This window comes from Prinia subflava, chromosome 5, assembly GCF_021018805.1.
Source record: "Prinia subflava isolate CZ2003 ecotype Zambia chromosome 5, Cam_Psub_1.2, whole genome shotgun sequence".
NCBI lineage: Eukaryota > Metazoa > Chordata > Aves > Passeriformes > Cisticolidae > Prinia > Prinia subflava.
Genome location: NC_086251.1, coordinates 11631566 through 11657058, shown reverse-complemented (window position 1 = coordinate 11657058; position 25493 = coordinate 11631566). Strand labels below are relative to the sequence as shown.

General features: G+C 45.3%; 1 long non-coding RNA gene across 1 annotated transcript; it reads right to left on the bottom strand.

Annotated features, from left to right (window-relative positions):
- Window positions 1-582: 582 nt before the first annotated feature.
- On the bottom strand, window positions 583-15924 carry LOC134550994 (uncharacterized). The gene is made up of 5 exons (XR_010080494.1): window positions 15764-15924; window positions 8148-8304; window positions 5409-5672; window positions 4377-4487; window positions 583-2094 (listed from the first exon to the last, which is right to left on the bottom strand). It is a non-coding gene; the product is annotated as an uncharacterized LOC134550994 (long non-coding RNA).
- Window positions 15925-25493: the final 9569 nt, after the last annotated feature.

Here is a 25493-nt window from a genome sequence, read left to right as displayed (position 1 = left end):
TTTCAGCTGCTTCGAGGAGAGAGGTCATTATTCCCAAAGGAAGAGGTGCTGAAGGGTGGCCGGCAGGCATGCTTTGTCCTCTCAGAGAATGGCAAATTCCTTTAACATTTAACACGATTTTTAGGGGCTTTCCGTGTCTGCCGTTACTTGCTGGTTACTTGATAATTGTGGCTCTCTCTGCCTTTGTTTATTTGTTTGGTCGGTCGGTTGTTTTTAAACAAATATTTTCGGGTCACTGGCACGTCCTGCGCCCCCCGCACACGGAGTTCAGGACCGCGGGATAGGAAGGCGCCGGGCCGGGACCGGGGGCTGCATCATCGCTGGTCTCCGCCTGCCACCTCGTGGTGGCCCAGCCCGGCGTCCCCCGCCGGTGATCCTGCGGTGTTCCCAGCCTGTGGAGGAGTCCCGGGACAGCCACCCTGCCGCTCCTTCCCCTCCCAGCAGAGTGTGTCAGGGAAAAGCGCTGTGCCGGGGCTGCAGCACCGTCACCACCTCCCTGCCGCGGCCACCGGTCCCCGCTCCAGGAGCCCGGTCGGTTCCTCTGTTAGCTCGGTATGGCCACAGACATCCCTCAGCCTAGGAAAAAGTGATTTTTTTTTGTTACGGCGGACCTGTGAATAAATTACGGCATATTTTCCGAACAAACCGCGGCGCGCCGCAGGAGGATAATGCGTACATTGGGATACAGCATCCCGCAATCTTTCATCTGCTGGCGCAGCCCGGGCTGCCGTGCGGGTTTCCCGAGGGCCATAAAGCAGAGCAAGGAAAATGAGTGCGGGACGTGACTTCCCTGCGAGCAGCCTTTTCCCAGTGCCTGGATACGCTCCCCGAGGCTGCCGGAGCGGGGCTGAGCCCACGACGTGCTCCTCTTTTGGGAGCAGGACTCACGCTCATCCCTTCAAGCCACGAACAGTGTGTGCATGAGCAGAGGATATCAGCGTGGTTCGGGGCTAGTGTGGCCATGAGGACCAAAATAAAGTGCAAATAGAAACTTTGTGATACTTTGTGAATTTAGAGACTGCTGTGGTTTCCACACATTTACTCCCACTATGAACACTGCGATGCCTCGAGAAGGCTGACCTGAAACAGAGACTGGACAGAATTAAGAGAATAAAGTAGATATTTATTAAAAGGCCTTTAAGGGTACACCTTGGGCAGTACAAGAGTCTGGCCAGGGCTACACCCAAGATGGACTTAGAATGGTCACAAAATGGACAACTGGTCACAAGGTCTTACACTTTCATAAGTTTTGATTCATTTGCATATTGGGGTTTAATGGTCCAATTACAGCTTCAGGTTGTGAGGTCTCATCCTTGTTCCGCTCTTCAGTCCACTATTGTTTATGCTTTTGGACCTGAAACATGTCCTTGATCTTCAGCAGGAAAAGTATTTGTTTCGTCTACCTACTCTGGGAAGAGAGCTTACTAGTACTTAATATGAGGCTCAGAACTACACCCCTAGGCAGCACAGAATCTGGAAAACATGAAAGCTGAAAGGCATCATTTCCTCCCTTTAGAGGCTTGACAAGGCCTTTTCTTTGTTGAGTCTCTATTCTAAATATTTACTAATAATAGATATTCTATAACAAATAAGTATCTAAAAATATTGAACAACTAACAACTATGAACATCTAACAATAGATAAATATCTAATAACAGTAAACATCTAACAGCAGTAAACATCTAATAATAGATAAATATCTAGCAATAATAATAAATAGCAATAAGCATCGAACAGTAATAATGTCTTGTACAGTTGGGTATCATGCAAAGAAGAAAAATGATGATTGTTAACAGTTCTTTAGGTACAGACGAGAAATCACTTAAAGCATGTTTTCATCTGCATCAGTCTCTGTTTTTACAGTTGTTTCAGGACCAGAAGCTTTCTTAACTCTGGAGTAGTGAATCCATGGTCCTTTGTCACAATTTTGACTGCAGTGAGGGTGGACAGCAGAACTTGGAATGGTCCTCTCCACCTAGCTTGTAAAGGATCATTGTCCCACCACTTAACATAGACCCAGTCTCCAGGTTGGAAGGGATGTACAGGTGTGTCCAGTCCTATGGGTCTGGATAGCACGATGTAAGTCTGGAGCTTCTGCAAAGTGGAACTCAAAGCCATTAGACATCTCTGTAAATCAAGTTTCCCCTTCACATGAATTTCACTTGGAACATGTGGGTTCTGATGTGGTCTGACATACAGTATTTCATAGGGACTGATGTTATCCCTCTGCTTTGGTTGTATGTGATTCTCAGTAAAGCTGTAGGCAAGGCCTGAACCCATGTCATAGATATTTCCAGACAAATTTTGCTAATTTGTGCTTTGAGAGTCCCATTCATACATTCAACTTTACCACTCACTTGGGGTCTATAAGGTGTATGCAGATCCCAAGTAATTCCCAAAACTGGGTTAACTTCTTTAACCACTGTTGCAACAAAGTGTGGTCCCCTATCCCTATCTGATGACATCCCCAAGGGAACTCTGAACGTCAGAATCATATGATTGAGCAAAACTTTCCCCACTTCCTTGGCTGTATTAGTGCCATAGGGGTAAGCTTCCAGCCATCCACTGAAGGTGTCAACACCAGCATGTACCAGTATCTGTCTTGAGTGGTAACTCTGCAAAATCTGCTTGCCAGATCCCCTGCTTTTGTTATTCCTAATACAAATCTTTTCCTTGTGTCAGGGTTGTTTTTACAGCAGATTTCACACTTGCTGACTACTGATTGTATAATGTCAGTAATTCTCTTTCCTATTACTACCTTTTTTTAGGTGTTCCAGAAGATTTTCAACCCCAAAATGTGTGTTTTTATGTTCTTTCTGAGCTAGCTCTCAAAGGATCGGGGGTGAGACTACAATCTGATTTGCTGCTGTAACAGCCTACCCACTTTTTGTGATCTCAGCTTTAAGAAACTTGACTGGTTTGTGGTCTGCTTGGTCGTATGTTGGAGTGAACCTCAATAAGTCAATCTCTTTTTGTGGAATTACTGCAAGAATACCCTTTTCTGCAATCTCTCTTGCTGCTTTATCAGTAAAGTGATTTCCCAGTTCTGGAGAGGTTTTCCCTTTTCTGTGACCTCTACAATGCATGGTAGCTAATTCTGCATGGTTTTTTATGCTTTCTAAGAGGGCAAGCATTTGTTCAGCATGTTTGGTTTGACTTGATTATCTTCAGCGTTCAGAAGTCCTCTCTCAGATAGCTCAATGGGCATGGATAAGACTAAATGCATATTTAGGGTCAGTCCATATATTTATCTTATTTGTTTCGCTCAGATCTAGGGCTGTTGTTAGTGCAATCAGTTTGGCTTTCTGTGATGAAATATCTGCTGGCAGGGCCTTTGCTTCAATCACCTTATCCTGTGTGGTTACTGCATAACCTTTTGCCATTTTTCTTAAAGCTGCTCCCATCTTAAAAAGATCCCAATCTGGATTTTCCAGGGGCATATTTTTCAGATCAGGTCGGCTTGAATAGATCTCTTCAATTGTCTGTAAACTGTTATGTTCAGGCTCATTGTCAATTAAGATGGAGGACAAAAACATGGCAGGGTTAATAACAGAGGTTGTTTTCAGGGTAGCATCATCCTGTTCTAAAACAGTGCTTGACATTTAAGCACCCAGACACCAGATAGCCTATGCCCCCCTTTTTGTTCCAGTACAGCTGCATACAGCATGTATGCTACAGACACTACAATGTGTCACCCAAGGGTGAGTTTTCCAGCCTGGATCAGGCATCCTGGCCAGCCTTGGGCAACATTGTCTCTCTGTTTGGAGTAGTGGGCCACAGCCTTCCCTTGGTTCCCGTGGTGCTGTGCTAGTACACCACTTGACAAGAGCCCTTCTTCTGCCTTTTTTCTCATGTTTTAGCCTAATCGACAGAGGAAATGTAAAAGGATATGAGCAGCAGGGTCAGACCAAAGCCCATGGCAGACTAGTCATAATGTTGATAGAAAGAAAAAAAGAAATCACAATCTCCTGCATAATTGCACTCACTTCCCCCCATCAAACATTACCTTAAATTCCTTGATGAATAAAACCACAAAAATTTAACCCTTTCTACCCGCTCACCATGCTCATAGCTCACGTCACTCTTCTGCCTACCAAAGGGGTTTGATCTAGCACCAGCTTTACTCACAGTTGTTAATATAATTGCTAATTAATAGAGCTGCTTGCCGTGGCTGCAGCACACAAAAGGTTTTAACAGGATCCAGGCCTAACAATGTCTTCATGCAAACACTCACCTGCTGTCACTCTTGTTGTTACATTATTTCTGAGCACACTTTGATATCTCAGATGGGATTAAAAACTCAGGCATAGACATGAGACAGTTTCTAAAGCAGCCTGGAGTTGGTGTTGACACAAATTAACTGTTTCAATGCCTACCTGAGCATGGTGATTTCTCACTCTGAAGAAGCTTGTGCAGCTCAGCCATGACTCAAGGTACAAGTGCTGGGGAAATGCAGGTCCTCTGGGGTGCTGGTTCCTCAGTCCTGACTAGAAAAGAAAAAACAACAAAACAAACCACCCTTAAAAAACTTATTTATGGTCAGACTTTGCTTAGACATTTTCAGAAAGTCCCTCTCATATTGGGGCTGAATTTTTACATTTGGAGCAGTGCAAGGTTGTGTTCTCTGAACCATTTTCTTTCCAGTGATGCCTTGGGCCATTCTACTCTCTCTAAGTCATTAAGTCAACCACCATATCTCTCTGTGAGGGAGCATGCCTCATTTTTCAGCCAGGCTTTCCTCCCTGCTAGAAAGATGCTTGTGGCCCATGGACTGCTCATTCCCAGACATGAAGTGGGAAATGATGGGAGCAGGGTACAGCCTGCCCACACCCAGGCTACCACCAAAAGCTGAGTGGTGTGGCACTGCTCCCTGTGGGGGATGGAGGTAGCACCTTCTGTGTTTGCTGGTTTGTTTTAGCGTGGCCGTTGCCTGCCTGTAAGTTTTGCACCATGTCCAAGGGGGTTTCTGCTGGCCTATGGAGCTTCCTAGGGAGATGGCTTGCCCAAAATAACCAACACTCCAAGCCTGGTCTCACAGGATAGTTGCACGTGGCCCATGTGGCAAAAGAAAGCCGCCTGCCTGTGCTCCGGTACTCTCCTCGCTGTCACCATTACAAATGGCAGGAGCCAAGCCCACAGCTGCTCTCAGTCTACCTCCAGCCAGCACATCCTTCCTGCCAGCAGGAGAAAATCCAGAGCATGTATTACTTGAAATCATACTTCAAGGAATGGTGCAGGCATGGGGAGTATGAGAACCAGCCTGTCAGAGAGGAAGGGGACAAGGGAACGCCACCAGGTGCTGGACACCCGTGCTGGGCCAGGCTGCTCAGTATAGCATAGCTCTGCTGAGCAGCCTGGCCCGTCCTGCATAGCTCGAAGGCAGCTCTTGTCTCTGCCTCTCCTCTCACCACGTTCTGACCAGTCCTTGCCGCTGGTGCTCCTGTGGCTGCCAGCAAATTCGAGGTGCTGTGTGCTGCAGGCTGGCGCAGCTACTTCAGCAGAAATCTCCCGGACGAGTGCTGAGCCCGGGGCAGCCTGTGCCGGGTCCGGGGCGGCGTCTGCTCAGTCCACACCACCTCCAGGAGAGCGGAACTGCACAACCACTCGCTGGTCTTCCAGTTTTCCATTCTTTTCTCAGTTTCATCACGCCCCTCCTGATGACCTCCAAACACCTAAATGCCGAAGCAGGGTAAGAAGACTGGCACGATTTTTCCAAAGCCCCCGGCGAGCTGTGGGACCCTCAGCCCAGGGCTCCGCCAGCTCCTGCCCCAGCAGGCCGGCCTTTGCAGCGGCGGCTGCCCCCCTAGAGACGGGGAGAACAATAAGGAATACCAGATCTGCCGCAGGAATGCGGGAGATAGCGTGGCGGGGGGCCCCGAGTGTCTGGGCAGCATTTGCTCACGGCTTGGCCGCAGCCCAGGGATGCCACTCAGACCGCGCTGTCGCCGGCGGCGGTGGCGGGGGATGCGCCGCCCCCGCCCCTCGGGCGCCGGACACCAGATGGCAGCCGGACACCGCCGCACGGCCCCGGAGAGCCCGGGGAGCACGGCCCTGCTCGGCAGGCTCCTAATGAATCACATCTGCCGATCCCGCCCGGGGACACGGAGCCACGGATGCGGCTCCGCGCGAGGGTTTCACCGCCCCGCCGCCTCACTCGCGTACGTGCAGCACCACACTGCTGCTTCCTCGCCACTAACCCACACCCAACAGCAGCCAAAACCTCCGCCTGGGGCTGCGCTGGCCTCCGAAGAAAGGAGGGAGAGCACCAGGCAGATGATGACCAAGGCTGTCAGCATTGCTGGGCATCGTAACTCGGGGCTTCACCCAGGGCTGTGCAGCCGCGATGCCCCCGCTCCCTCCTGCGGGCACGCCGGTCACCCTGAGCTGTTCGGGTGACTGAAACCAGGGTCTGCACCCGCCGCTGCCAAGGCCTGACACACCAATTAGAGAGTCATTGCTCTGCTGAGTAACATTTTCCCTCAATGACTTAGGAACTTTAACCCAATTTTGAAATCTAGGGGAGGCTAAGTTGGATTACCTTAGCTCAACTGCTCGTGTCATAAGCCACTGAGAAGTGGGACTGAAGGCTTTTTCCTCCAGAAACCTTTTGTTGGCTCACAAAATCCTTGGCTTTTTCTTAGCTCAGACACCAAGAGGGGGAGTTTTCAACTTCCAAAAATAAATCAAAGACACCACGATGCCTGCAGGGTATTTGTTTCTCCATAGGAACATGAACCTGGCGGTTTAGTTCAAGGGAGGCTAAGATAACTTTCACATTTTCTACATTCCTCTTTTTCCTGATAGATCAAGATCGACAGGTTTGAACTGTTGTTTTAATGGAAACCTACTACTCCTGAGAGGGTTTCCTGTTTTAAAGAGATGATATTTCAGAGCTATAAAATTCCAAACCATTTGACTTCCTATCACCTTCATCAGGTCTGTTAACCTCCTTGTTCCTCTGCCAAGCATTGATGAAAGATGGGTGATGTTTACCCCTTAAGAAAGCACAGAAACATCTGCAAAACAGTAAACTGTCCCTCAAAAGAGGACTCCTTGAGTGATACCCTGAGCCTGTGTTCACCAGGTGCAAATCAGAGATTCCTGAGTGAAGCCTGGAAAGCATCACTTATACCAGGGCATGACCAAAGCCCCCTGCCACCAGCCCCTGCCAGCCCCTTGCAATGTCACCTCCAGCTCCTCCACCTTTATTCCTGATCCCTGGCAGCCAGAAAATCTCCTTGGAGCTCTTGGGTAACAACCACAAATTGAAGCAGCCTTTAGCCTCTAAATTACTGGAGTTAAATCACCACATAGCTGCCCCCAAAGTTTCATGGAAATCAGGCCAGCACTCCAGCCAAGCCCTCTCTTGTCATCTCTCATTCAAGCTGCTGAATCAATATCAGGTAGGTTTTCCCCTCTCTTGTGCATGTGGAGCCCTGGGGTAAACCTAAACATGACCAACCTCAACAATGCATCTCTGGAGAGTTTTCAGAGCTTAAGCTCTTGCATCTCAGAGCAAGATTGGGGGTAGGTGCAAATCCTTTGTTGAAGGTTCAAGTATTTGTTTTAAAGTCACAAGTGCAACAGAACTCCCTGAATAAATTTTTGGTCCAGGAAACTGAACTTCAGCTCCCAGTTTTGTTAATTCTGCAATTCAAAATGGGGTTTTTGCCTTTTTTTTTCCCCTTGACTTTTAAAGGCAATTAGGATTTTCCAACTGTTCTAACAATTTAGAAACTCTAATATGTAAAAACACTTTCTTGTGTTACAAATTTTCCTCCAAATTGTAAAATGCATTATAAAGGGGAGAAAGCCAGACCCACGTACACTGTTTGGGCTGCTCTTCTGGCAGAAAATGTTCACTGGCAGTGTTCAAGGCATGGAAAAAGGACTTATCACCCAGACACTTCAAACAGTCAAAACTGCCTTAGCTGGGCAAATCGGCCCTGATTTCTCAGAACTAATCCCTGGAGGTACAGGTCTGCTGACGTCAAACCTGCTGTGATAATTGCAGGGCTCACAGCCCTTCAAACTTTCTATCTGCAAGTCCCAGTCCAACTCAGTGCACAGAGAAGCTCTTCAAAAGTTTCTGATAGGGACAGCTGGGACATGGAAATGTCGAGGGCTCTTGACGCCTCCCTGCTCACCTGCTCCAACTGTGCAGCCAAGGGTTTTAGAGGTCTTTGAAATTCACACTTCATGAAGCAAGTTGTTCTCCTGCTTGACTCAAATCCTCCTGGAACATTGCTGCTTCCTGTCTGAGCTCCTCTTTTAAAGCCAGGTTTTCTGCCTTCTATCCAAAGCCTTTATAAAAAAAGAGAGGACAGCAAAGCTCAGGAAAGCACTTATTTGACATGTAGAAGCTTACAGGTGCAACAAGAAGGAATGCACATGCCCATTAGGAAAATGGAAAAGGCATTAATGACTTTCAAAGCTAAACTCTCACTTGTTATTTCTCTCTGGCTATTATTTTTGAAAGACTTGAGGATTCCTTTTATCAGGGAATGTTTCCTGAAAAGTTCTTGCAGAAAGAACTTTTTTTTTTTTAAATCCCTTTGCATTTCAGGTACATGAAGCACTTCATAGGCTGTTCCCTGAGTACTGTTCAAGGACAGGAGTAATTGGTATTTTGGGGGATGCTGAGGTTTATCAGCTTGCTGGAAGAGCTGGAGCAGAGCCAGCAGCTGTGATGAGCCAGCCCTGTGCTGGTGGTGGGATGGCACATTCCTGCCCCACAGAGCTGCCAGGGAGCTGCTTCCTTCTGGATGCAGAGCTGCACATGGGCTCATTTTCTGCTTCCCCCTGTTCTGCGGTGCAGGCATCCTCCAGGGTTCCAAAACTGCAGGATGAAAAATTCATCCTTCCTTCTGGCCCAGATCCTGGACAGACATGTGTACATGCTTAGTGCTGAGCATGTGAGTAGCAACACTGATCTCCATGGAGCAATCCACATGCTTGAGCTGAGCCTCTGCACATTTGGGAGTGGGGGAGAGGAGGACACTGGGTTCTCTGGTTGCCTGTTTTGCATACCACTCCTGGAGATTTCACCCCCAAGAGAGCCACGCAGCAGGATGGTGCTGAGCTATACAGCTATTTTTATTTCCATCTCTCTTGGCCTTGCTGAGACCTGCTACAAATTATCTGGGATATCACACTCCAGACGAGTCCAAACAACAGGTCTTGCTGCAGACTGTCTGTGTTTAGAGGGATGATTTAGCTTTCCCCCCACCCCGTCTTCTTCCTTATTCCCATTAGTGACACGTTGGCTGCAGAGAAAACTTATTCATGCTCTAGAAATGTAATATTTACTCAAAACAATTTTTATTTGGCTTGGCTTCTTCCCAGTGCCATAAAGTGATAGCCAACCCTGAGTGCTTACATAGACAACATGTGCATCTGAGTCATATTTATGATCTCTGTTATAAAAAGACACAACCTTGTTGTTTGGTGCAATAAGATGGGACTGAAGGCATCAGCACATCTTGAGCATAGCCTGTCTCTGGAATCTGCAGAAATTTGCCATGCTCCAAATTTAGAATTTGTGGGTGGGAGCTAGGTCAGGAGCCAACTTTTTATACCATGACATAACAGGAATTGAGGGCTTCATGCCAAGGATCCAAGGAAATTAATAAAGAGCAGAGGCTGTCCAGCTGTTTGAATTTAAAGCCATGACAGAGAGGTAATTATTAATAAATATGGCTTTATTTGGAACACTGTAATCTCACGGCTTAAATTGAACATATCCCCTCTCTTTACTGCAGCTTACTATTCTGTTAGAACTTGCAAAGACAATAGGAAGGAATTAACTTCTGTAAAAGGAAGGCCCAGGGAAGCTGGGATCCCTCTCAACAGAGGCCACGTTCCAGTGATGTCTCTCCAGCTGAGCATCGCTCCGAGTGCAAGCGCTTGCCAGGGCATCACCACTTCCTCGGATGCAGGAGAGGGCTGGAACCTGATGTGCATTCTTCCAGCTAAAACACACAAGGTCTCCAATGGACAGGGATCAAAGCCATAGACAGCTAATTAGAAGAGAAATTCAATTTGTTTGACCTCCCTGTGCTTGGGCAGCCAATACAACTCAAATGTCACAGCCTCCAGGGAGGTGATGGTAAAACACGGGGCCACTTTCCAAGAGGCACAGGGTGGCCTGAGGAACCTTCCATCCTGTTTGGGACATACTGTGTGTGCCCATAGCCCCAGCAGGGCTTGGCCGTGGGTGCAGAGTGTGGCTGGGGCTTTGGGAAGGGCCGTGCTGGCGCTGGGAAGGGGCCACTGCTCCATGACCCCAGAGATTGTGGAGCCCAGGCCTGCCACACGCCTCTTTTGGCACCTCAAACACAGAGTGCACACCACAGGCACCTTTCCAGCTCCATCCTGCAGCCCCCAGAAGGACAGGCTCTGCAGGAAAACACCTGGCTCTGCACACAGAAAGGCGTCAGGGTCTCCATACTTGGTCTGCATGCCAAGGGCTGAACACAGGCTTGCCATGAAACACATAGCCAGGAGAATATAGCAGTGTCTGTGGAAAAGGTGCTCCGCTGGCGCTCAAACCACAGAAATGTTGGTATGCAGCTTCAGAGGTTTACAGCTTATACTCTCCTCAAGGGTATGCAAAAGCTATGAATAATTAAAAATAGGGCTCTGGGTTCTCTAGGAAGTTCCCTATTTCCATTTTACAGATAAACAAACTGAGGTAGAAAGCAACTGAAAGCTGCTTCAGTGGAACGGTGCTGTCAGCAAACCAAACATTAGAGTTCCCTGGGATATGCTTCTACAGCCACAGGTACCTCATCGTGCTTGCACATGTATTTCTTGCAGCAGCACATACCAAACTGCTTTATGCATCTGTGCCTCACCAGAAGCCAGCACAACAAAGACCTTGCAGCTTCCAATAGCCCCAGCTTTTGTCTAAGCACACATACAGATAAAATATTTTTAAAAATCCATTTGAAAATGGTAACCAGCAGATTTTAAAAAAAATAATTAAAAATAATTCCTTCAACGATGTGGTCACAGGGTGACAATTTCCACAATGGAAAGAAGACAGTCACTGATAGGGATAAAAAGCAGAAATCAAGTCAGTTCAACTCAATGATCTCAGAATCATAGAATAGTTTAGGTTGCAAAGACCTCTAAGTTATCCCTCACTTTTTAAATGTGGTGTTTCCACCTGCAACACAGGCATAGGCATGCAGGCGGTGTTACAAGAAGTCAGGCTGCTCTAGATTCAACAGGTGTTATTATTGGATAAACCTCTTGTATTTTACCTAAAAAATACAGTGCCAACCACTCATTCGTGCCAGAGAACACACTGAGACATCCTGGCCCCTGATCAAGAACAGTGCTATCTATTTTTTCTCCCAGTGTGTAGCTGCTCATCCTGGACTGTGTATTTTATGTTTTTGTGAACAGCTGTGAACATCTAAAGATTAAAACCCTCAGGTTTATTAAACATCCCACTTACAGTTAAGAGATGCCCTCCTGTAACATGACTCATGCAGAGAAGCTGGAACACTGCAGTGAGTGAGGAGAGTCTTTGGATGCTGCTCCCCTGTGGGACAGGAGACCTTTCTGGGTTTTTGCTGGGAACCTGGAGTTGAACTGGCCTCTGGAACTGGCTTGTGCATGCTGAGAGCATCTTACATGACTCTGAAGCACTTCCCCACCTCAACAATGGCATGAGGAGACTTTGAGGAGGGATAACACAGGATTTTCCTCAACTGCTAAAAATACCTATAATACAGGTCTGGAAAGGATGAAAGGACTTCAGTGACTGGACAACTTGTAAGGGAAATTAAAAAGAAAAACTGTGGCAGAAAACACCCCAAAATGGTGTGGTCAGATATTTGCCAGAGCAAAAAGGCAGAAGAGTTTTTATTTCCAACATGAGTGCCCCCTGTAGGTTCAAGCTGAGAAGTTAAGTAGCCATTTTACGTGCAGTCTTATGCAGTTTGGTACCCCAAAGTTTTTTGGTGTGTGGTCCTCTTGCATGAGAGATTCTGCATGGAATGACAATGCTACTGCTCCTTCCACATGTGGGTAAAGGTGGAAGAAAAAAATCAGCAAAATGAGCAGTCTTAAGGGATCCTTCATGCACCCCAGAAGCTGGGAATGCCTACCTGTCAGAGCCAGGCAGGGGATGTTCACTGTCCCTAGCCCTTCCTTTTACAGGAGAGTAACCTCACTTCCTGGAGCACCACATTAGACAAGCAACAGTAATTAGCAAGTGATTCTATGAAAACATCTGAGAAATGCTTCAAACTATAGCCCAACAAATTTCTAATCCGTGGCCAATCTCCAACTCTCCTCCCACTGAAATCAGAAGCAATCCCTCCTACCCCATCTACAGTTCTTAGAAATGCAGCGAGCATTTAAAATTTTGGAGACCTTGCCCATTCTTATAACAGGGCAAGAGTCAGATTTACAAAATGCTACTCATGCTGCACAGAAACTTCCTTCCCAGAAGTCCCCTTGTTTCCAGCAGACAATCCCTTATTTCACCACTAGTCCTAGCTGCAGCCAAGCATCATCTTACTTAAGTCGTCTTACAACAGCCGTAGCAGTAAACACATTTGGCCAGCTAATTCACCTTCTGCAGTCACAGAGCTGGACTAACAACCTGCTTTATCTCCTGGCAGTGTGGCTTGTAAAACCAACTCCAACTGGTAGCAGAGAAATATATAAAACATGGAGAAGGGTTTTATGAGAAGGTGAGTTTGTGGCTTCTTATTTTGACTTGTTTCCATGAGATTCTTAAAAGTCTCAAACCCTGGAATTAAGGAACCTTGGTTGTGCTTGATTTTCCAGCAGTTTCTTTAAAAGATGAGTCATTTGGAAAGCACGAGAAGTATAAGAGCAATTGCTTTGATGTCATTTATAGAAATTCGGGATGGATTTGAAAGGAATGAGGGAAGTGCTGTTATTTCCTCTTGGAATGGCAGCCTGACATGACTGGTGCTGTTACACAACAAAGTGAGCAAACAGCAGTGCACACGCGAGCCTGGCAGCGGCCGAGGAGCTTGTCCTCTTAATCAAGTTTAGATCTGGATGCTGATGGACTCAGCAAACAAACACTCGTGCTTGTTATAACAGAATGAACAGAATGTACCACAGAGACTATGACTCACTTTTCCATAGGACGCCTGTCTGTTCTTTGGGTTTGGATAAGGAAATATTGCACCTCTTGCTTACAGTTTGTTTTGCAAAGCTTTAATGAGCCTGTCGCAGTGAGCTGTTGCCCTGCCACATAAAACCTGATTCGTTTGCCTTTGTGAAAACAAGCATGGCTTTTGACAGGACACCCTGCACTAGGCCCTACTAAAGCAGCCAGCCAGACTCACTCACAGGTGGTTTGGGTCTGGAGTGCTTTTTGAGACAAAAATATGCAGCCAGCCTCAGCAGCATGTCGGCTGTTTTCCCTAGGGTGACAGGCTGTCCTGCTGCATCCAAAGTACTTCTTCTCCTTCTCTGTGGGAGAGGGCCTGCCTTTTAAACTGGGCCTTTAAAACCACAGCTTTCCATAAGAAGAGAGTTTGTTGAAAGCAGAGCTCGGGGAAGGTGAAATGAGGAAATGATCACATTTCTATTTCAAAACATATAAAACTCAAAAAAATAGCTGCCTATTAATCCTCAGGAAATTCTGATTAAAGTAGGTGTCCTTACAAGACCCTCCTGCAAGAAATTCAAATGAAGCGAAAGGGAGGGAAAGAGATTTTTAAGTAAACAAGTGAAAACAAGAGCAATAAGCAGAGTCTCAGGTGGCTGACTTGGCAGAGCAGAGTGTGAAGGAAGGAAGAGGCTGTGGGACAACGAGCTGCTGGTGTTTACAGTAGTCAAGTCTCCAGAGTTTGTGACTTTAACCACAAGTTGCTTAACAATACTGTATGATCCTTCTGCTTCGCATCCAGCCCCAGCCATGCCGGTAAATCCCTCTCTGAGTCAAGAGGGAGGATGCAGGTGCAGGGTGGTGGTGTTGGACAAAGGAGGTCGAGGAGGAGTGGCAGAAGGGGTGTTTCACTGCCCCTGAAATTACAGGAGTTGTGACGTGAAAAGACAGCTCCTGGTTCAGGTCTCGGTCCCTGGATAGAAGAAGACTGATGAGTAACAAGTTTGGGATTGAGGGGCTGCCCTGTGCTGTAAACAGGGCCATTTACAGCTAGAAAGAATTATTTCTCCCCGCTTTGAAGCCAGTGAAGGCCTTCCAGTGCCACAAGAGAGTCATGAGAGAAATGTTGTGTTTGTCCCTTCCCAGCAACAGATGCAGGAGAGCAGAGGATCCACTAGTGAGGAAGTGAATGTGAACTTGCATTTCAGAGACCAACTTGTTGCTGTGCCTTTCTACCAGACATTGAAAGTTACTGTGACAGGCACCCTTGATTCATGTTTGTGATGGAAATTAACCTTAGCTAAGACTCTGCAAGTCTCTTCATTTCAGATTAAGAAATGAAATATTCCCCAGGCTAAAGACTGCTCAGGTTATATATCGCATCCCTATGGGAATATGCAAGGATCTGCAAAAACGTTGTTTTAAAGCTACCAGCTGCAATAATGGAGAAACTAACTGAATGACAGAAAAGCAAACCCTAAAATAGTTACCATTAACCCCAGAAGGGCTGGGGGTGTGTTGAGCTGTGGTTTTATGTGCTCGGTAGTGATGTGTCATCATAAAGAGCCTGCATTTAACAGCAGAACAATGCATTGCATGGTGTCACATTCCCAAGGGCTCACTGTGCAACAGCTTCTCCAAACTGCTCCATTTCCACTGCTTAAGCAGCTCATTAAAAAAAAAATCCTCATACAGCTGGGAATTATAAAACTCTGCAAGAGCCTGTGATGCCAAGGACCTTTATTTGGAGGCATACCTCCGTTCCTCGTGCTTTGGAAGCTGGTCTTTTCCAAAAATCTTTCTACAGATGCTAAAGCAAGGATGGATTTTGCCACAGTCCATTCAGCATGAGTGATTATATCTTAAAGGGATATTCCTTCTCTTTAAAAATTTTAATCCATCTTTGTGATGAGTTAAAAAAAAACCATCACAAAAGAAACAGTCCTTGTGCCCATGTCAGTGTCTCAGCTGTATAAATTGAAGCATTCCATTGTGAGCTAAGATTATCTTGCCTCTTGCCCACTGAGACATGTGGGTTTGACTTTATAAGATTCCAAAACTGGCCTGCTTGAACCCTGTCCAGCAAGTTTTCATCTAAATTGATTAGGACTTGGAACGTATTTTCTTGGACAAATTGCATTCTAATGAATAGAACACTCCCTCACAGCTGTCCTGCCAGAAAGCCAAGATTTTTTCTGTCTAAAAATCATCCCAAAGTGACCCTTAGATAAAGTTCAGAATCCATTTTCATTTTTTTGATTAAGAAAAAGTTTGCTTAATTCCATTCCATACATTTCAGCACTAGGCAGCTGACACATAATTCTCCCTAAACATTCTATTTTAAAGAATTCGGTTGTAATGTCAAGTCTGCTACAGACAATACATTTCTAAACACACTTTACATTAAACACAAAGCATGAGGATGGTTTCAGCAGGAGGAGAAGCCTCTTTCATCCCTGTATTTGTAGATGGCACAGAGACCAAACTCAAGGTCGGCTCTATTCCCCACACGATAAATTTGAACATTAATGATGACAAACAGGGAATAACATTATAAAGCCTCACCCAAGCACCAGACATTTCCATAGTGCCCTTCTCCAGGGACAAGGCTCCCCAAGAGACCCCTCCTCATCCCAGTAAGTACTTTCATGAGCTCACCTTCAAGTCCAAGAGTAGACTGGCTGGGAATTCCTGCCATTAATTATTGCTGGCCAAATGAAGACAGCACTTCCCCTGGCCACTCCGGGATAAAAGCTGTCCCAGTTAGGATGAATGTACCTTTTCTTTTTAGCATTTTGCTCCATAGTTGTTCTCCCAGATGTCCCAGCTTGAAACCTCAGTAAATGTTTGTGTTTTGATTAGCCCATCTGGAATTTTTATTCTACAACCACTCTCATGGTAGACAAGGAGGATTTCATTCAATCCAGAATACCCAGGGGACAACTATGGGTTACATAATATTCCTTATCTCCTAGCAAGAGTATTTCTATGAACCAGGAGTACAATTTGAGACGAGATCTGATCCTTTCTAGTCTTGCAAAAGATGATTCTGACCCATGTGGAAATAATGTGTCTTCACCATGTTTTCAGGACTTAACTGACACATGGCACTCAGATATTAAATATTTATGTAGGAATTTAAAGGAACCGGTCTTTCAAGAAACATAACTTCCCAAGTCTTTAAACATTGGTTATATCTTTAACAAGACAAGAAACTGAGGCAAAGCCACTTCTTCGCAATCTTGAATGGAATTTGACTGCTTCAGCTACCAGCCAAGCTCAGAGAAGAAAACTAAATCACGAGAAATTGCTCTGCTACAAAATAAATTAGCATAGTGGAACTGCTTGTGGAAAATGGGCCATAAAAAGACAGGACATGCTGAGCTTCAGAAATTTATCTGGAGATCCCTGGAGAAGATGGTAGCTGCTGCTATTATTCTCCAGTTCCTTTACTGAAGGTTGGTTCAGTCACATCAATGTGATTAGTCAATATACATCATTAGATAGCAAGATCTTACTTAAGCTTATGCTGCTTTGACAGACAGATTCAGAAAAATATCATGCACCTCTTCCAGAATCCATGCCATCTTTAGCTGCAGGTAAAGAAAACTGGGTACATCTGCAGCCATTAATTTGAACCCCATTTAAAAAAAAAATCTGTGTGGTATTAAACCATTAGCACCTAAATATAATGACAGGGAATGAACACAAACAAGATTTGCCAACACTTTATCACACTGTATTCTGCAGCCTGCTATTGTTTGGAGATGTGGTTACAATGGGCAGATTATAGAGCATTAAACCCTCCTGAAACCATAGGCAGAAGATATTATATAATCTTGCTCGGAGCAATTATCTTTAAACACAAGAACAGCTTCAGTGCCCAGTGGAGAGTGGAAAGCAACGTTATGGGCCCCAAGCAAAACGATCAGCTGCCAAGAAATATCCTCATCAGCCTTTGTTAGAGTTTGCCTTTTTAAAGTCATTGTGCAGCATAATTAAGTTGGTAACATGCAAATAAGAAAGTGGGAAAAATGTGAAGACACAGAGATATGAAAAGTTAGAGCACTGAAAGATGTCACCTCCTCTGTGAAATGCTTATATTGTGAAATAAAAAGAGAAGAAAGAACAAGTCATTTCAGGATATGAATGGAATGAGAGATAAGGAGATTACAATCTTCTGGTAGTCTCCCACAAAACCTCTTTATTGGCATTCTACATCACAAGGGCTGAGTATAAACACAAAACAAGAGGGCGAGAGGGTAGTTATGGGGAACAGACAAGATGAACTGCAGCCTAAGAAATGGGATTTCAAGACATGGTGGCTCTTTCAAGATACTGAGAACTTGATCCACATGTTCCTTGAAATGGCAGCAATAAGAACCAAAGGCCTGATCAAGCCTAAGTCATCAGAGAATGATCATCTTGGAGATCATGGATGCATAATGGGATGAGAGAGCAGAAGAGGGAGCAGAACTTGAATCAACCCTTGTGATACCCTCTGGTGGCTCCCACGTGGCTACCAAGTTGATCACAGGCTTCAGGTCTTTTTTGGTTGTGTTCCAGCTTGTTAAACACTCTCAGCTCCCCTCACTGTTTATCTGCTTTGCAGTGTGGGATGTATGAGTAGTTTTATGGCATTATTATTATTTATGGGTTTTAAGCAGAGACAGACAACATTTAGACAGAGACAGCAAGCTATTTCTTGAGTTGAAGAGGAGATTTCAGGCCAGATCCCAGTTATCACGTCCAGATTAAGTTCCTCTTTCACCGTTTCCAGATTTGGGTTGTCTTGGGGAGCAGCTGGAAATTTCCCATTCCTGTGGTGACCTGTGGTGGCATAAGGCCAGACGAAGTCAAACTTGTGCTTCCTGCACCCCACTGAAAGCAGGGGCTCCCCAGATGGCTGGTGACAGGAGGGGACAACAGGCATCCACTGCTGTTTTCCCCTGCCCAGGAGTCCAGTAGGCTGAAGTTCCAAAACTCACACGAGCATTTCCTGCCTTTAGCTCTGCTAAGAGCTGCTTCAGTGTGCCGGGAAGCACAGGTACCAAAAAGGAGAAAGCAGTGAGCTGCTCCCGGGATTTGTGCAGCGAGCAGAGGGCTTTGCCCTCGCTTGTGCTCCTGGCATGACTCAAAGGCTGACATGGAGTGGCCCTGCTTTTACAGACAGATAGACAGCAAGACCAGGCATTGCATTCCCTTTGATTCTTACAGATCCAGCAATTAATCAGCACCCAGGAGTACATGGATTGCCAGCATCCCAGAGCAGCCCCGGCTCAGGTTGGACTTGCGCTCTGCTTAAATAACTTCTGCCCAGGAACTCAGTCTCCAAAAACAAACCCCCAAAACATGTGCTGAACACCAGATACACAAGATACGAGCTCGTGCTAGGTGGTGTTTTGTAGGAGGTGTCCTTGCTGACGGACTGCACATTTGTACCTCTGTGGATAGATGGAGGGACAGAAGGGTTGCAGAAAAGGCACAATACAGCATGATATGGAATGAGCCAAAATGTCAGTGCTAAGCAAGCAGAACAGAGAACCAAAGAGTGATAGGAATGGAGTAGAAAGCTCAGAATTATGGACAAATTAATGAACCTGTAGTACTGGAAATGGGAACAAGCTGACAGACCTTCATCTCTTACAAGGAACAACAAAAATATCATAATGTCTGGTGATTTCGATGGAAATAGAATTACATAACACTGATATTGTTCACAGTGATTTCATTAAGACCCTGTCAGCACAGTCAAGCCTAATTAACCTGGTATTTAGCCTTTTATAGGAGTCAGTTATAAAAATGTTCCCTGCACTAAACCCCAGCATTCTAGAAATGGTCCCAGTCCTAGAAGGGTCACCTTTTTGGCACAGCAGGCTCTTGAGACCATCCCACTAAGGTGCTAAGATATCTAAGATGTCTAAGATACCTGAAAAGTTTAAAGTTCATGCTGCATTCCTTGCCTACACAGTCCTCTCCTTGCAGTTCGTGGGAATCTGGGGTGTCTGAGGAATGCAGAGTCAAGTGTACTGGCAGCATCCTATCACCAAAATTATTTCACAGAGAATTAATCCCCAGTCCTGACTCTTCTTGTCGTGTGAGATTCAAATCTCTGCCTTTCCATTCAAATGCTCATTACACCTCAGCAAATGCAAAGACTAGACAATGGACTTGCACCACTTGTGACCATTTTGGTTTCTGGGCTGGATAGTGACAGAAGCAGTTCACTATGTGGAGGAACAGGTTTCTCTGAATGTCAGCAAGAGCCTATGGATAGAGCATGCCACAGACCTCAGCTGCTGTCATGTACAGCCCTATTCATGGGGCCACAGCACCTCTAGCACTACCTCCTGCTGCTGTAGGACATGTCTTTCTCCTTGCCTTGTGGCAGCAAGCACACAGCAGCCTGGAGTCACCAGTGAAATCAGTTAAGTTTCTAGTGGAGTCTCTCAGAGGGTACTACAGATAAGATCCAAAAACAGGTTGAAAGATTAGTATAAGTGAGAGCAACAACCAACACTCCCAGAAAATCCCATGTTCTGCAACTGTTATTGCTTCATCAGTGACAGGAAAGAGCAGTGTTCTAAAATAGTTCACTTAATTGAATTTCCCTTAAGGCACAGAAAATAAGCTTCCATGAACTGGTATCAATTGTTCAACAATAAAATGTTCTCCCAGCTGAAAACTGAGTTAGGAATTTGTATTGTATTTTCACTAAACATAATTCCTGGCCCAGTTTCTTCCTCCTTGAGATAACCAGGCAGATTCCACCTCAGTGATCACTGAGTTAGACTATGTGGGTCAGTCAATGCATAACCAATGTTCAGCTTCTCCACAGCCCTACTTAACAGAGTCTGCTGGATCCACCATGGGGCTTTGGACACATAAAGCCACTAAAGTAGCTCTTTGCTTAAACAGCTTTGTATTTAAGGGTGGTTTTTTGTAAGTAACCCTGCATCTTTATCCTCTGTGCTGGGGCATGAGGTTCATGACTATGTCAAGCCCAGGTGAGGTCATCTGCACACAGGACTCACATCCTTGTCCCTCCTGTGTTAGAGGGCAGGCAGAACTGTGCACCTCAGGGTGCTGAAAAATACAAATGAACACTCAAAACTACAGAGCAATGAGGACTCATACCTTTTTCTGGTAATATAGAAAGTCTTAACAACCAACACTCACGTATTTATGTGTGAAATATTATCTTTCTGAAAGTTTGTCATAAATGTGGCTCAGAACACAGGGAGGCCACACTTTCCAAGTCTGTGCAGCAGGAAGAATATTTCCTAGGGAATAAGGTCAAAATATTAGCATTCAACTGAATCAGTATGGGCCAAATTAATGAAGTTACTGCTCCATCACACACTTCCATACATGAAACCTGAGAAAGTGGTTGTATCAACAGCACATCAATCCATTGCACTGGTCAGCAGAACAAAAAACCCAGCCTCCAGTTTCAAAGTTTCATTCAGCTTTGGCACAGAAAAGTTAACTGTTGTTTAGCAATGCTTCTGAACAGATAATGTTAATTAAATGTTTGCATTCAAATCTTATTACACAGCACAATAAGTTTGCTTTCTATACAGACACTGTGCATCCGGCATGGAGCAGAAAGTTGGAGGGGGGCAGACCCTAAAGAGTAATAGTTTTATCCCATGAATCCTGATAAAACTAAAAAAGGAGGGGAGAATGTTTGCCATCTCTAGACTCGGTGTCAGCGTCTAAGTTTCTTCTTATTCTCTAGGGGTTTGCAAAATTATGTGTTCAAATATTCATTATCCTTCTACTCTAATACTGCTTAAAAATCCTTTTTCAAGCCCAAGGATGACATAGCCAGTGGATGAAAATTGTATTCCATAAAAACAGAGTCTTGTAGCAGCACTGAGTAAGTCAAATGCCGTGATGTGAAGGAAAGCAGCTAAATCATCCATCCAGACTGGAAATGTTGACAGTCCCTTAACCAGAGCAGCTCTGTAATACAGAGAGGTGTACAATTTGGCTTTGTTAAGCAGACATCATGGAACTATTTATTCTGTCCTCAAGATGAGCAGAAAGTTTATTAACTGGCCTGTTGCTGGCCGTATCACCTGGCTGCTGTGTTTCCTATTGGAATGCAGAGTTGGACGGGCCCTTCCTGCACTGACATCATGCACTGCCATGCGGAGGATTTCTCCCTGAGCCTAAGACCTATTCCTCTGACCCCAGGAGCACACTGGATGTTGTGCATCCAATTCCTGACAGGAATGCTTCATTTTGCTCTTGAGCAACCATTTCTGAGCATGCCAGGAGCAGAATCCAGCTTTTCTTGGCTGAAAGAATTGGGATGTCCCATAATGGGGCTTTTTAAACAGATGAGTGAAAAAGCAGAGAACCCAAAGGACCATCGCTCTCCAAAGAAAATCATACAAATCAACAAGGAAAAATTCCTCTCCGTAGTTAGGCTTTCTACGATGGTCAAACAGCTGTGTGCTGTTGGGCTTAGCTCTGCTCCAGAAGAGCCCTGAATATCCACTTCACTGTGTCAGCAGGGCCCTGGGACACAGTGAGGTCCCTGGGCCTGCTTTTGGCAGAGGCTGTGCAAATGCACTCTCAGATCTCATGTGGGACAGCCTTGGTAAGACAACTGCTCCTTGCACATCCCTTCCTGCCACCCCAGCTCACCATCACCCTCCCTGCCCTGGTTTGGGTCTTCCCTTCTGCCTTTTGCTGAGCTGTGGCTTCTTGCCCTGCCAGAATGATGGCTTGCAGCCAGCACAGCTACTGGGGACACCCTTGTGCTGCCACCAACTGCTCTGGCAGGCTGGAAAGCTGCAAATGTGACACTGCTTCCCGTGCAAGACAGCTCTCACCTTCCCCAGGCCTAGGATGTTCGTGGGGTGCTGGACAATCGTTGGGAGCACAGCATTATACCCACCTGGAGGCCCAGAGAAGAGAAGGGAGGTGATGACCAAGCTTTTCAGACTTCACGGGGGGAGCCACCAAATTCTCCTGCAAATGCATCAGAGAGAACAAGGGAGCCCCTGTTCTGTAGTTTCTCTTTTCTGTGCAGTGAGCTGAGCATGACCATCCCATACTCACTGACACAGGCCATGGGGCAGAATTGATTTTTCCCCACTTTATTTGCTCTCCAGAAATAACTAACAGGTTATCAATCCCAAATGATTTCCGTTTATCCTGATGGAAGTTTTCTCTTCAGAGCAAATAGTCTTCTTTTCAGGCTGCTCTTAACACCTCCCAACATGCATGTAGAATTTTGCTGAATTTAGCCAGTGGACATATTTTCAAAGTGATAATTAAAACGATAACTTGTTTTCAGCTAAAATAGTACAAAATACCCTAGATACTTTGTCCAAAGAATCACTCCCAGATTTACAGCAGGCCAGCTGGATTCATAAACTGTTCACAGGTGAGTAATCAAAGAAATTTAAAATAGGAAACATTTTCTCCTCTGTTTGTGCTGATTTGTTCAAAATCAGATGGCAGATACAACATCAGCAATGCTGTATTTATATGTATTTCTATCACAGATATATAATATGTAATTTACAAAAAATGTAGAAAGGCCCTTCCCTGGCACTTTCTAGCAGCCTGCAGAAGGTTCTTTAAGAGGTAGGCATTTTTTGAAATATCAATAGGACACACTCATCCAAACCACACCAATATTTTTGGCTTGCTCTGAACAGAGAAACTTTAACAGCTATAAATATTTCCAGGAGGCTGGATATTTCTTGAGATGGAGCATTACATCTTTTCACTTCCAGCTTAACATGGTGGAAGCAGGCAAACCCAGTGTCTGTACAGGCACGTGAACCCAAGTGCCACCTCTCAACACCCCTTTGTGGCCTGATGCTGTTGTAATTATTCCTTCTGTTTCTTCACCCTGCCTGCCTGGCTTTGCATTTCACTGAACCACAGAGTGACCTCTATGGACTGCCACAAAACACAGGTCCAGGGGGTGTCACTAAGCCCAGCCTCCTGCTGGAAGCAGGGCTACCACCAACACCAGAGGAGAGCCACAGGTTAGCTACTGTCCCAGCCACCACCAGGAAGTTTTGGCATAAAACCCACAGCAATATTCAAACTCCAGCCCTGCCCGAACTGGTGACCACTCCAAGGACCGCTTGAGCCTTTACAGTCCTGACAGTAGTCAGGAATTCCCTTCTCTGAAGAAAACAGTGTGGAATGAAGGTCCTCAGCTACACAGAAAGTGGGTATTGCTTCACCAAGCCTGACAATGTTATGAATTTTTACCAACTGTAAAAACAACCAGATTCCAAGCTTTGAAGTGGGGAGAAAAGCTAACTTGATGCTATAATTACATTTTATTTGGACTTCCTTTTCCATACATGAGACCTGGGGTTCAAAGCACTTATTACAAAGCACAGAGAACTTTAGGCATGCTCTTATTTAAACCAGCCTCCATCACTCTTGCTCAAAATAAATACACAATAAAGATAAAGTTCTAGTGTAAATGGACAATGCTTTCTAAATTGCTGTCCTGTCTGTTCCCTTTCCAGAGGATTAACATCCATCAGAATGAATGTTTAACCTGTGCTGGCAGGAGGGGCACTGGGAGAGTAAGACTGCCTAGGACGCTGCTCCTGATGTGTTCACCCAGCCCCTGAGGCTCCCCACTGAGGAGCAGGTAGAACTGGTACCTGTTACATGAACACCTTTCAGTGGGTTCGTCACACAGCTGCAACCAAAGAGGATAACCCCTGAAGAACCTTCTGGATAGGCCAGGTGCTGAGGAACAAACTTGTGACTTATGTGATGCCCTCATTTTGCTCTGAAGTTTCTTGCCATTAGTCATAAGTCCTATGCATTCCATTCACTTGCATGGTGAAAAGGCTTTTAGAGCAAAAAAATTTAGATACGTTCTGCAAGTTCATTGAAGTTCAGTAAGCTGTTTTATCTCATGTCCACTTCAGCTGGAAAACTTCCTGGTAGAGTGCAGGTCTTTAACAGAGGAGTCAGTAGTTGTCAGGCACACAGGAAGCTTGAGATCTCCCTTCTCAGCAAAGCTTACACCTTCCTCAAGACTCACTATACCTTTGAACATGCCTGCAACTACATGCTCCAGAATAATATCCTAGTTTAAAAAGTTTTGGGTTTTTTTTCGGAGTTTGAACTTTGGTTTTGTTTTGAAACATTCCCTTTTTTTCCTGACTAATGCAGTTCATAAAGGAACACCTCCCTCAGGCCAAAAGCATGGAAGATGCTTGTGATGACCTGCCAGGATTTTAACAAGGGTGTCCTCAGTACCTCAGAGCTGCACATCCATGGAATATGGCCCATATTAATAATATTTTAACTACTCTCAACAGGCTCGGAGACAGCCTTGATGCCAACCCACAGGTTCCCAGGGGCATAATGACAGCATCCACAGGCACTATCAACCTGAAAGACAAATGTTTGCATTTTTTGCCAATTCCCTCAAGTAGTTAGTTAGTATTTTGGAATCTCTTTCCTCATATTCGCCTTCACTAGACCATGGAATGACTTATTTTAGAGTGAAGGAGGCCAGTCATGTGCTGGCATTAATTGTGAGAACTGTCACTTGTTTATGACTGTGGCTCTGTTGGTGCAAAGACAACCTACTAGATTTACAGTTGAAGGGCTTTGCCCAGGAAATTGCTCAGACACATGCAAAACCTCACCAAGAACAAACCTTTGGGGGATGTAGGTGTGAATCATTCACAACATGCCTGGGGAGAATTCCTCTGCAGATCCAGGAGCAATGGACCCTGCCTGTGCATCCTGTCCCTCCCCTGGGGCAAACCAAGGAGCAGAGCAGCCCCTCCCCCAGTGTTACAAAGGTATCATCTGTTTTCAAAATTCTATATTGACATTCCAGCTGTAAAAGTGCAGGTGACCACTGCAGAAAAGGGGCCCAGGCTTAGTTTTTCCTACAGTAGATGCCACTGTAGCATTGGGAGAGATCAGGAACCCCTTGTTTTGCCCATACACTTTTGAATTACTTCATCAGAAGGAATATTACAGGCAGCAGGGATCTAAGAGAGTCATGTAGCCAGGGCAGTTTTATGCTGCTCTTATTGGAAGGTGTTGCAACAAGATACTCTGCGTTGTTTACATTTCCGAAATGATGAAACCAGAGGACAGAACAAACATAACTAAAACTCTGGGCTGCTTCATGTAGTTTCTACACCTTGGCAAATCAAGGTCAAAACAAAACCCCCAAATGTCTCCACATAATTTTCTCCCTTCTCACAAGGGGTTAAAGAGGGATTTTTAAGTGCTGTTAAAGGATGAACTTTTAACATCACTTCCTCATCTCCAGTTTTTTAAGAGAACACAGTGGTGACCCTCCTTGTGCCTGGACAAGAGAGTTGTCATAAGAAGGTGAAGAAAATAGCAGCAGAGCAGAGAG